The 13,393-nt window shown below is 36.9% G+C and overlaps 1 non-coding gene across 1 annotated transcript; it reads right to left on the bottom strand.

Annotated features, from left to right (window-relative positions):
* Window positions 1-13,287: 13,287 nt before the first annotated feature.
* LOC132364171 (U6 spliceosomal RNA) lies at window positions 13,288-13,393 on the bottom strand. Its single transcript, XR_009502727.1, has one exon. It is a non-coding gene; the product is annotated as a U6 spliceosomal RNA (small nuclear RNA).

Genomic DNA, 13,393 nt, shown 5'->3' on the forward strand with positions numbered 1-13,393 from the left:
TTTCTAATAGCTGGAAAATATTTTCTGCATGACTACCTTACAAAGAAACTTGTGGCTGAGAGAAATAAAAACAAAGTAGGTACAAATTTATAATAAAGAACAGTATCAAAGAACGTTTAACAAATGTGATTAGCATATACTGAAGCATCCCATCAGAGTCTAAAGAAGTGAATGTTCCTTTTAAAATAATCTGTTTAATCAAGCTGTTGTATTGATGCAGAAAAATCATCAATGTGGGGAGATATAGTCAACCGGTAAACAGAAGTTGTAGTGCTGTTGTAAGTAGAAATAGAAGAATTACGTGGAAAGAGCATAACAAAATTTAAGTTCATAAATGTCAAAAACGGAAATGTAATCCAAGGCAAGGGAGAGATGCTTCATCACTAAACTATTATAAAAGTGGAAACCAGTACGTTATAAAGAGAACCTAAGAGAATTCATATCTCTGTCATTGATTTCTCTAATCTATATTTCAGTTTGGATACATTTTATTAGTTTGTTATATTGCTAATTTGTAATTTTGAAATGAAATTATTATAGGTCCTGGTTAGAATTTCTCCATTAATATTATTATAAAATACAAAAGGATGCCACATAATTTCTGTATTGACCAATTCTTCTTGCTTTCGACTTCTTTATACAATGCAAAAAAAATTGAATGTGAATCACCATACTTATAGATTCTAAGAGTTAGATAAAAGCTTCTTGGAGTGGATAAGAAAGTGAAGCAGGCTCTAAAAATCAGGAGCTCAAATGAGTCATTTAAACTATTCTCCAGTTAAAGTTTAATGCTCTCCACACTCACTGAAAGTCCATAAATTCAACCCGTGATTATGAAATGCAAACTCTTCGTCCTAGCAACAAACAACACATCAACAAAAAACCAGAATAAACCACATCTTTAAAGGTTATTAACAAGCCATTAAGCATGCTTCAAGATCAAGGCACGAATAAGGGAGCATGGTTATTCCTTGGTTTGGGAGGTAGGACTGAACCTCAAACACAGCCACTCGCGTGCTTCCTTGTAGTTATAGTCACGCACACATGATACCAACCAATCCATCATCAACTAAATACAAATCAAGTGTTTATTAAAGTAATATTAAATTTTAATTAATATAAAGTCATATTAAAAACATTAGACCATTTTCACCTCAGATTTTAGTTACTGTTTCCTAACCTGTGCATATTTGTAAAGCTTGTTGGTTTTTTCCTTCTCCTTCTCCCTATCTTCACCCTGGTCACCAGGCCTCCCTCTCTTCCCCCTCCCCCTCGCCTCCCCTCCCCCTCGCCTCCCCTCCCCTCCCCCTCCTCCGCTTCCTCCTCCTCCTCCTCCTCCTTCTTCTTTCTCACTCTCCCCCAACTCCTCTCCTCTCTCGCTGAATATACCTTTTCAGAAATGCTCATCTTGTTGAGGGGGGAATCAAAGACAGCACTCACTCAGAATCAGAACTGCGAAAGCCACACTGAAGTTCCAATTAAGCAGCAAGGATGTGGAGGAAGGGCTTGGGGTCCTATTGCTTCCCCTTTTTTCTTTTTTTTGATGTGGACCATTTTTAAAGTCTTTATTGAATCTGTTACAATATTGCTTCTGTTTTATGTTGTGGTTTTTTGGCCACGAGGCATGTGGGATCTTAGCTCCCCGACCAGAGATCGAACCTGCACTCCCTGCATTAGAAGGTGAAGCCTTAACCACTGGACTGCCAGGGAAGTCCCCTCACTGTGGTTTTAATATACATTTTCAGGATTCCTAGTGATACTGAACATCTTTTTATATTTTTTTTTAGTCATTGAGATAGCTTCCTTGAATTCCTTTTTCATATCATTTGCTTAGAAAAATAAGCACTGGCTTAGTCATACGTACTTATTTTATATTTTTTTTGTTGACTTGTCCATTGCATGTTTTATAATATCTTTTCTCAATATAGGACTTATACTTTAATTGTACGAGGAGTCTTGTTATTCTTAAATTTTAAAAAATTAAATATAGTTAAATTTATCAATATTTGTCTTATGCTTTGTGCCTTTTGCCTCTCAAATAAAAAATGGTTTCTTTTTCTGAGGTTATAAATATACTCATTTTTGTTTTCCAAAATCTTTTTTTTCTTATTAAATTTAGATCTTTAATCCATCTGGAATTGTTTTTAAACTGGTATGTTTGAATAGGTAATACATTCACAGGCCTTGCATATCAAAAAGTCATACAGTGAAGAATCTCCCTCTATCTCATCTCTCATCTATGCTTTTCTGATATACTTTTAGAGATTAAAAATAATTTTTTTAAACAGCATATTCTTCCTGTTTCTGTCTTTTTTTAACACAAATAGTAAATTTGTGTTAAAAACACATTGCTGCACCTATTTTTTTCACTAAACAATATATATTGAGATACTTCCATAAAAACCTTATTCCTCTCTATGTTGTATGACTCTACTGTGATTCATTTAACAAGTTTCCTATTGATAAATATGTAGGTTGTTTGTAGTCTTGTGATGTTACTATCAACAGCTAACACATGTATAGTATGTGCCAGGTACTGTTGTAAGTACTGTTTATATAGAGTAAATCATTTAATCCTCACGCCAACCCAAAGAATACATACTATCATTACCTCCATTTTACAGATGAAGGAACCGAGGCACAGGGAGATTTAGTAACTTACCCAAGAACATAATGTTAGTAAGTGGTAGAGCTAGAATTTAAAACTATGCTCTAGCCTTCATGCGCATCACCACATAGAGTGCTACAGTGAATACCCTTGCATACACTATGTAAGTTCCTAGAAGTGGACCTACTGGTTCAGAGAGCAAGTACATATGTAATTGTGCTAGCTATTACCTCTATATAGGCTTGCACTAATGTACACTCCTGACAGCAATGTATAGAAGTATCTTTTCCCCCCATAGCCTTACCACAGTTAAGGTAACACTTGTTATCAAATGTTCGGATGTTTGTCAATTTGATAAATGAAATACAGGAGATTGCTGTAGTTTCCATTTGTGTTTCCCTTCAGGTGAGTGAGATTGAGCCTCTGTTTCATATGTTTAAAAGTCATTTATATTTCCATTTCTGTAGACTGTTTCTATTCTCTAGTTTTCTATCAGGTTGTGGCCTTTTTTTTCCCCCTTATCAATTTCTAGGAGTCCTTTAATATATATGTAGGAAGATTAGCCCTTTGCTGTGATAGAAGTGGTAGGTATCTTCCCCCCTCCCTCCACATTTGTTAAGATCTCACACACATGTCTTTCTGTGTAAGCTCTCTTTTCTATTCCACTGTCTATTTGTCTTGCCTTGGATTTTCTCTTTTACTCTTCTGCGTAAATTTTAAGAACAGCTTTTTTTTTTTTTTTGAATGAAAAGCTATGTTAGGATTTTGATTTGAATTGCCTTAAAGTTTAAAGATTTATTTAGAGAGAATTGCCATCTTTAGAATATTGAAGTGACCCATTTATGAACATGATATTATTTCTCTATTTATGTAAATCTTCTCTGTTTGTTAATAAAGTTTTGATTTTTCTCTGTTTTGGTTTTTCACATATTTTGTTAGATTTATTCCTAGGAGCCCTATAATTATTGTGGCTATTATAAATAGTATATGTGTTTTTAAGTTACATTTTCTAATTGTAAATATAGGAATGTTATTAATTTTTCTGTAACTATTGTGTATCCTTCGTCTTTATTAAACTCAGTAATTTGTAGAATTTCTATGATTTTTTAACTGAGACAATAATATCTCCTGTGAATAATTATAATTACTGAATCCTTAACCTGCAACTTCTTACTCTATGTCAGTCTGTTAGGGATTTAACTTTTACCAGTGATTCACAAACTTTACTGAGAGCGAGGATTATCGGGATGTTGTTAAAATGAAGATTCCTGGAAATGTGTCTCCAGAGATGCTGATTTAGTAGGTCTAGATAGTGGGATACATAATCTGCGTTTTAACACACACCGTATATGATTCGGCTATAGTTGCCCAGAGAGCTGCAGTTTGGGAAACTTCTTACATATAACCTATCTCTTCTGATATTTATTATTGCCTCCACAATGAAATGATAAACCTTGATGGCAGAGATTTTATCTAATCTCTCTTGTATCCTTTGTGCCTAGAATAGTAGCCTACCAACAGTAGATGCTAAATAAGTGTGCAGAAGGTAAAAAGGAATTTTAGGAAAGTCATTGGAAGTACTTTGTGTGAAGCTGCTATTTAAATGCTTTAAAAATGTTTTCTCATGTGCATTTTATACACATTTAAAAGATATCTTTGGGGCTTCCCTGGTGGCGCAGTAGTTAAGAATCTGCCTGCCAATGCAGGGGACACTGGTTCGAGCCCTGGTCTGGGAAGATCCCACATACCGTGAAGCAACTAAGCCTGTGCACCACAACTACTGAGCCTGTGCTCTAGAGCCCTTGTGACACAACTACTGAGCCTGTGTGCTGCAACTACTGAAGCCCGCGTGCCTAGAGCCCGTGCTCCGCAACAAGAGAAGCCACCGCAATGAGAAGCCTGCGCACTGCAGCAAAGAGTAACCCCCGCTCGATGCAACTGAAGAAAGCCCAGGTGCAGCAATGAAGACCCAACGCAGCCAAAAATAAATAAATTAATTAATTAACTAATTAAAAAAAATAAAAAATAAAACAATAAAAGATATCTTTGGGACTTCCCTGGTGGCGCGGTGGTTAAGACTCCGCGCTCCCAATGCAGGGGGCCCAGGTTCAATCCCTGGTCAGGGAACTAGATCTCACATGCATGCCGCAACTAAGAGTTCGCATGCCACAACTAAGGAGCTGGAGAGCTGCAACTAAGGAGGCTGCAAACCACAACTAAGGAGCCTGCCTGCAACAACTAAGACCCAGCGCAACCAAATAAATAAATAAAATAAATAAAAATAACAAAGGTTTATTAAAAAAATAAATAAAAGATAACTTTGCTATCATCAGAGGAAGAACAATGATTGCAATGTGATAGGTACATTGACTGGGTGACTACCAACCCTTACCCCAATGTGTCTATATCTTGCCAAGCTTAATGGCATCATTTCTTTTTGGCACTGAAAATGCAGACTATGAGTTTCAGACAAGTCATTTTCTTTTTGGTATCCTTCTGTGCAGATATCTAAGACGTCTGTAAAATTTATATCCCCAGGACAGGATATAAGTGAGATATAGAATGCGAATATCCCTTAAATTATCATAAAAATCAGTATTATAATTATCTTCCTATAAACCCCAATCATTTGAAAATGTTAATACAAAGGGTTTTCCACTGTGAAGGATTGTCACTTACTGTGATTATGACATTAGCTATGATTAATTTGATTTTAAATGTTATGGAATTGATTTCTTTTGTTTTTTAAATAAATTTTATTTATTTTTGGCTGCATTGGGTCTTCATTGCTGCACGAGGGCTTTCTCTAGTTGCAGCAAGCAGGAGCTACTCTTCATTGTGGTGTGCAGGCTTCTCATTGCGGTGGCTTCTCTAGTTGCAGAGCACGGGCTCTAGGTGTGCGGGCTTCAGTAGTTGCAGCACTCGGGCTCAGTAGTTGTGGCACACAGGCTTAGTTGCTCCATGGCATGTGGGATCTTCTCAGACCAGGGCTTGAACCCGTGTCCCCTGAATTGGCCAGCGGATTCTTAACAACTGCACCACCAGGTAAGCCCTGGAACTGATTTCTGAATCAACTATATTATCTGAAACTAAAGTGCAGTGGTTTATTTTGTGTATTCGACCAATATCTTTTTTAAAAAAAACTTTATTTATTTATTTTGGCTGCACTGGGTCTTAGTTGCGGCACATGGGATCTTTAGTTAAGGCATGCGAACTCTTAGCTGTGACATGCATGCGGGATCTAGTTCCCCGACCAGGGATCAAACCGGGGCCCCCTGCATTGGGATCACAGAGTCTTACCTACTGGACCACCAGAGAAGTCCCTCAATCAATATCTTGATATCACAAATTCCTGTGAAGGCCAAGTCTAAATAATATTTAATTAAATTCTTATATATTTCATTTCATAATAAAATGTTTCTCAGATAGATAGGAGAACTATCATAATTTATATCTTATTGAATGACTAAATAATATACTATCAAGATAAGGTATATTTTAATGATGTGATTGAAACAAAACAATTAAGAAAACAAAAAATTTTACATAGTAAAACTATTTAGCAGTCATGATTCTTTTAGAATTTGTAACATATACTATATTTGTACTATGTTACTCTAAATTTTATGTATTGGTAACTGTTCAGTGTACCTTGTAGGTTTGTTTATTTATTTATTTATTTAGGCTGCGCCGGGTGTTAGTTGCAGCACGTGGGATCTTTGTTGCCGCCTGCCGGATCTTCATTGCTGTATGCGGAATCTTCAGTTGTAGCACGTGGTATCTTTAGCTGTGGCATGCGGGATCTAGTTCCCTGACCAGGGATGGAACCTGGGCCCCCTGCACTGGGAGCGCAGTCTTAACCACTGGACCACCAGGGAAGTCCCGTACCTTGTAGGTTTACAAAACAATTCAGCAGATGGAAGCTCTGTCTTCTTGGAGGAGTTACATTTGTACTTGGTTGATGTTTCACAAACTTACCTGATTTGCATAATCACTGGAAACAAATGTTAAAAAACACAGATTTTTTTAGGTCCCTCAAATAGTGGTCCAACCCTACCTTGGACAGCTATGAAATAACCAATGGTAAGAATCTTGATCAGTTTTTTTTTTTTTTCTCTCTCTCTCTTTAAACATTGCATATCTTTTTTCCCCTAGATATACCTGCTACTGAAGCGATAACTTGTATAATTTATTATACATTGAGGATGACTGGGTAATCACTTAATTTTTGTGAAAGGCTTATCAATTTGAGGTAAGAGAAGAAACTAAGGACACTTCTATTAATAAGGTATCATATAAGATTTTGTAAAAATACTAGATTCATCATTACATTTTAAATCCTATGTGATACACTAACAGTTTAAAAAAAATTTTGTTGCTTTTTGGGTATTTTCCAGGAGACTGCTACTATAATAAAATTGTAATAAGTAAGCAGAAAGAGGCACCAGGGATTATGTTCTATCAACATGTGTGAATCTTAGCTGCCTACAAGAATATCAAAACAATCAAATTGTCTTTAATTGAAATGGGCATTTTAAACTCTTACTGGAATGTTTTTATTTTACAGTTTCAGGATATCTTCCTATGACTGTAACCTGTAGTCAGTTAGTCAATGTTTACTGATCATTTGTCATAAATGACAGTAGAGGCCAGCTCTGAAAATCAGACTGAGTGGAGATGGGCATATATGTGTTAGTGACTAATTTCTAAGTGAAGAAAAGATGTGTATTGCTTTATATTATCCATATTTCTTTTTCTTTCGCACAGATCATTAAGAGCTGACTGTGCACACAAATGTAATTTAAAAGGCGTATCTTTCATCTCTGTTGTTCTTGGTTTTACATATCCATTCTGTTGCATGTAAAACGAGTTCCCTATCTATTTCTAAATGATAAAGCAATTGCGCAGATAAAGTAGTCTAGGAAATGCGTGTGGGGCAGTTGTGGACTATATTCCCCAAAGCAGTTTGTTAGTCATTTGGTTTGTTACAACTTCATTCATTTCAGCTTTTTTCTTCTAGACTAGGCTGAGGAAAAATTAGACTTTTTCAGAAAGCTTAAAGAGTTGCAGGCAGGTAAGTGAAAACAGTGGTGGACACACAAATAGCCAGCTCCTTGTAATTTAAAAATCTGCAAAGGAATTAGCTCTTGGTGCATTGAAGAAAGAGGTCTTGGAATGTGTGGTGATGAAGAGCATACCCATTCACAGCTGGAGCAGAAGATGGCTAGCTCTTCACTAGGTCAGCTTCTTCTTTCTCCTGGGTGCACAGCGGGGCTCTAATCCCCAGCCTTCTTTGCAGCTTGGGTGTGGCCATATGATAGAGTTCTGGCCAATGGAATTCGAGCAGAAGGGCTTGGCATTTCCTGGTCTGGCTCATTCATACTTACCAAGTAAGATCCTTTCTGCTGTTTCCCCTGCAGCATAAGGAAGCCTTATGTTGAATGTGGTGGAGCCACAAGATGGAGGGATCCTAAGTTCTCAAATTACCATTTGGAGGAGAGGGATTTTATATGAGCTATAAACAAATGTATATTGCATTATGATCTGCCACCTCTCCTCATACCCTCTTTGTCCTTCTCTCCTAACACTCTCCCTTTCCCTTACTCTGATCTAGCCTCGCAGATTTCCTTGCTATTCCTTGAACAAAGCAGGCATGCTCTTGCCTTAGGGCTTCTGTGCTTGTTCCCTCTGCTTGGAATGCTCTTCTCGAAGACGCCCCCATGGATTGTTCTCCCAGTCTTTGCTCAGAGAGGCTTTTCTGGGCACACTATTTAAAACAACAACTCCTTACACTCCCCATCCCCTTCCCTCTATTATCTTTCTCCGCAGCACTTAGTACCTTCTAACATGCTATACACATTTTTCTTTTTAACATTGTTCACTGTCTGTTCCCCTCCACACCCCTCTTAAAACGAAAGCTCCATGAGAAAGGATTTTTGACTTTTTGTTAAATTGCCAGCCTAGAGTAGTACTTGGCAAATAATAAATAATAGATAAATTTTTGCTGAATGACTAAATGCTCTTATAAGCATCGTGTGCCAGAGGAGCACTAAAGGGAAACTCCTAATTCCCACTGGGATCTGGCAGGGAAAAGTCTTCTGGAGAAACTTACTCTTCTTCCAGGGCCGGAAGCTGATGCAGTTGCTGAGCGTATAAGCCAATGGTCACTTTTTAGTCCTCCTCTTAACTGACCTATCAACATCATTTGACACCATCGTGACTGTCTTCTTGGAGTGCAGTCTTCACTTGCCTTCTGGGGTACCACATTTGCCTGGCTTGTTCTCCTACTTTCCTGGCCATCCCTTCTCAGGCTCTTCAGCAGCACCTCCCCCCTCTAAATGTTGGAGTGCCCAGGGTTCAGTCCTGGTCTTCTTCTCATCTTTCTACACTCATTCCTCAGGGGATCAAAACTTTAAAAAATATCAGGGCTTGAAATGCCATCTGTATACTCATGACTACAAAACATATATTTCTAAATGCTATCTCTTTCCTGAACTCCCGATCTGTATATCAGGTGCCTACTGGGAGAGCCTTTTGGATGTCTAAGTATCGCAAAGTTAAATGTCCACAGTAGAGCCTCTGATATTTCCCCCTTGCCATGTGTTCCCGACGTCATTTAATGGCAGCTCTATTCTTTTGGTTGCTCAGGCCAAAAGCCTCGGAATTATCTTTGATTCTCCTCTTCCTCTCTGCCAATTCTACCTTCCCAATTTAACCAGAACCACTTCTCACCATCCCCACCGCCAGCACCCTGGGACTGCTTGGATTTTACGAGCCTCTTTGCATCTGCTTGTTGCTTCTCTTCAGCCAATCCCCACACTGACACCATGTGATCCTATTAAAACCTAAGTCAAATCATGTCTCTCTTCTGCTCAAAACCTTCCAATGGCTTCTTATATCCCCTCAGAGACCTGCAAGGCCTTTCTTAACCTGACATCATCTCCAACCACTATCCCCCTAATTACTCTTCTCCATTTAGCTGTCTTGCTGATCCTTGGCTATTCCATGTATGCTCTTGCTTCAGAGCCTTTGCACTTGATATTCTTTATCTAGAAGATGTTCTTTCCCCAGATGTCTGCTTAGCTAGCTCCCTCACTTGCTTCAATCATTACTCAAAATTCATCTTTTTCAGTGAGGATTTTCTTGGCTGCCCTATCTAAAAATTTAATGCGGGTTCCTGCCCCCACTTCTCATTCCCTTTGTCTTTTTCCTCCTTTGCACTTTTCGATAATGTATCTTATTTTCTTATTTATTGTCTTTTTCCTCCACCTCAGTATAAGATCATAACTCTCACCTTTTAAAAGATGCATCTCTCTCCTCCCATTTCCATTTCTTCAGTCACAGTTTTAAAGTCATGCTAATAACACTCACTCGCAATGGAAATGTTTGAGCATAGCAAAGGATTTGGTCTGTTTTGTTCACCAGCACATAGTTTGTGCTTAAACTCGTTATAATGAATGGATCAAGAATTAATTAGATCCGGTAAAACTGTTTCCTTAGCGAGTAAGTGTTCTTCCAAACCCAGGAAGAGTTAAAATTTTAGAAGATGCTAAAAGGGGTCAAACTCGTAGTTTGATACTTTCATGTTAAATGTAGGAATAAGTTAGTAATTATTGATAATGATTATATATAATATTGTAAATATTAAATATCTATAATTATGATAGATACTTGTAATTATAGATAATGAGTATTTAAGGTTTAAAATTTTAGTGTTCAGGAGAATCAGTCATATTAAGGAATTCGACAGATCAGGTTTATGATTCCATTTTGAGTTTTATCATTGAATTCAGACTCATGATTTAAAGGTTAGAGATGTAACCATTTTAAATGTTTATAATCAGTATTAAATGCCTGAAATGAAAAGTTGTTTTATTGCATTTGTACGTTTAATTTATTGGATTTATAAGAGATGTTTAAATTATTGGAAGCTTTGCATGTTCATTTGTCTGGTAAGGTATTTGAAGTGCTTAAAAACATCAATTATTAAAATTATCAATGCAGTTTAAGGGAATTTGAATAGGTTTGTGAATAGGACTTACGGTTTAAGAGAAGCTGAGTTCTACAGTGAGATACCACTCACACCTACTAATATAGCTATAATAAAAAAGACAGACAATAACAAATGTTGGCAAGAATGTAGAAAAATTGAAGTTGGAACTTTCATATGTTGCTTGTAGGAATGTAAAATGGTGTAGGCACTTTGTAAAACAGTCTGACAGTTCTTCATAAAGTAAGATGCAGTACACCTGAAACTAACACAATATTGCAAATCAACTATACTTCAGTAAAAAAAGGTAAAATGCAGAGTTGACATATGACTCAGCAGTTTAACGCCTATATGTATACCCAAGAGAACTGAAGACATATCCACACAAAAACTTGTACACAATGTTCATAGCAGCATTATCCATAATAGCCAAAAAGTGTAAACAATCCAAATGACCATCAACTAATGAGCTGATAGATATAATGTGGTATATCCATACAATGGAATATTATTTGGCAATAAATAAAGCATGAAGTGCTGATGCATGCTACAATATGGATGAATATTGAACACATTATGCTAATTAAAAGAAGCCTGTTACAAAAGACCATATATAGTAGGATCCATATACATGAAATGTCCAGAATAAGAAAATCTATACAGACAGAATCTACAGAGGTTGCTTAGGGCTAGGGATTTTTAGGGGATATGGGGAGTGACTGCTAAGGGGTATGGGATTTCCTTTTGGGGTGTTGAAAATGTTCTGGAATTAGTGGTGATGATTGCACAACTTTGGCAATACACTAAAACCACTGAATTGTTTATTTTTAAAAGGTGGTTTTTTAAAATGGTGTGTGAATTGTATCAATAAAAAAGAGAAGTTGAGTTCTTTAACTTCAGTTGATTGATATGTTATGCTTAAAATTTACTAGATTTACAAGTAGAATAACAAGATTTATATGATGAATTTGCTGTATTAAATAAAACAAGGTTTTAAATTTGCAACTTTAGTAACTTTATTATTAACTTTAAGTCCAGTCTTAAAAATGCAAAAATGTCTTAAAAATGTAAATTTGAAAGGAAGCTTGTTCTGAGTAACTCATTCATTTGAGACAGTTCTAAGGAGAGAGGTTAGGAGGAAAGAGGAAGGAGAGTATATATGAATACAAACAGTACAACAGGTTCTAGGTTAGATGTGCTTATATTAAATATTAAAGAAAAACACAAGCTTTTAAAAAATGTCAGTCAAAATGGATCTTGAGAAATACATGCTTTAAAACTCTTTCCTGGGACTTCCCTGGCAGTTCAGTGGTTAAGACCACGCTTCCACTGCAGGGGGTGCAGACTGATCCCTGGTAGGGGAACGAAGATCCTGCATGCCGTGCACAGTGAAACAAAAGCTTCTGTGCTTTCCTTTGGTTTTTAATTTGCCCTTTAGAGCCACACATAAATCTTTATACTATAGGACTGTTCTTCAGATATTGAATGATAGTTGTCATGTCCACAGCAGACTTTGTTTTCTCTGGGTTAAATGGCTCTTGATCCCTTTGGCCATTTTCATATGACTTGATTTCATGTCTCCTGCTCATCCTAGTTGCAAATGTACTGCAAGGAATTAGAAACGAGCCACAATACTTTATATGTGATATTATTTTGTTTATGAATATTATATGTCTATTAAAGTAAATTAAGAGAACACTGGCTTGGTATATTAGGCTTCTAGTTAACCACCAGATTTTGCCTCATAGTTGTGAAGTTTACCTCCTTTTGTAATTGGTATTTTGGACTTGTGTCAGGAATGCGTTCTGCTGCAAGTAACAGAAAGCCTAAAGAGAGGCTTAAATAATTAGGGGTTTATTTTTCACACACATTAAGAAGACCAGAGGTACATATTGCTGGTATATTGTTAGTTCAGTGGCCTAACAGTGTCAAGCCTTATTATCATTACCATTCTCTTCTCCTCTCTTGTGTGCTTGTCCCCCATGGCTGCAAGTCAAATATCACCTCTGATACTGAAGGCAGGATGAAGGAAGAGAAAGAAAGGTGCCAGTTGTCTCTGACCTCTTTAGAAATGCAAAAGTTTCCCCAGAGAAGTCCCTGTATGCTTCTACTTATGTGTTTCCAGAAGTGTGACATCTTGCCATTCTAAATTGCAAGGGATGTAGGGAAAGTGAGTATTTAGCTGGATACATTGATTCCCCAAGCAGAATTTGGGTTTCTCAAGAAGGAAATGGAAATAGATATCAGGTAGACCAAGAACAGTGTCTGCCACAGGTCTTCAGAACAGGATTTGACATTTTCACTTTCAATTAATTGAATTTGGCGTATCATTTGTTCCAAGCTGTTAAAATAATTTAGATCCTATGTCTGTCATCCATGATATTTGTCATACCTCATAGCTTAGTGTCATATGCAAATATCACCACTGCCATTAATATCTTTATTAAAGATCTGGTGCTGAAGAAAACAGGGCTGAGAATGGAGCCCTCTGGCTCCTGATCTTTTGTCATAAAAATGTGTAGATAAGCTTGGCATTTACAAGGTCCTCAATAATGTTGAATGAATAAAAGTTGTAATGACAAATACCTAGAAATTGGTTTTGAAATTGGTTTAATTGCCAAGCTATGTTACTTCCCTGAGCAACATGGGCTGTTGGTTTATGTTGAATCACTTCATTTCTTCCTCTTTTTTTAATATGAAATGTTTCACAAATTTTTGTGTCATCCTTGTACGGGGCCATGCTAATCTTCTCCACATTGTTCCAATTTTATTGTATGTGCTGCTGAAGCAAGCAC

The sequence above is a fragment of the Balaenoptera ricei genome, chromosome 3, assembly GCF_028023285.1.
Source record: "Balaenoptera ricei isolate mBalRic1 chromosome 3, mBalRic1.hap2, whole genome shotgun sequence".
Taxonomy (NCBI): domain Eukaryota; kingdom Metazoa; phylum Chordata; class Mammalia; order Artiodactyla; family Balaenopteridae; genus Balaenoptera; species Balaenoptera ricei.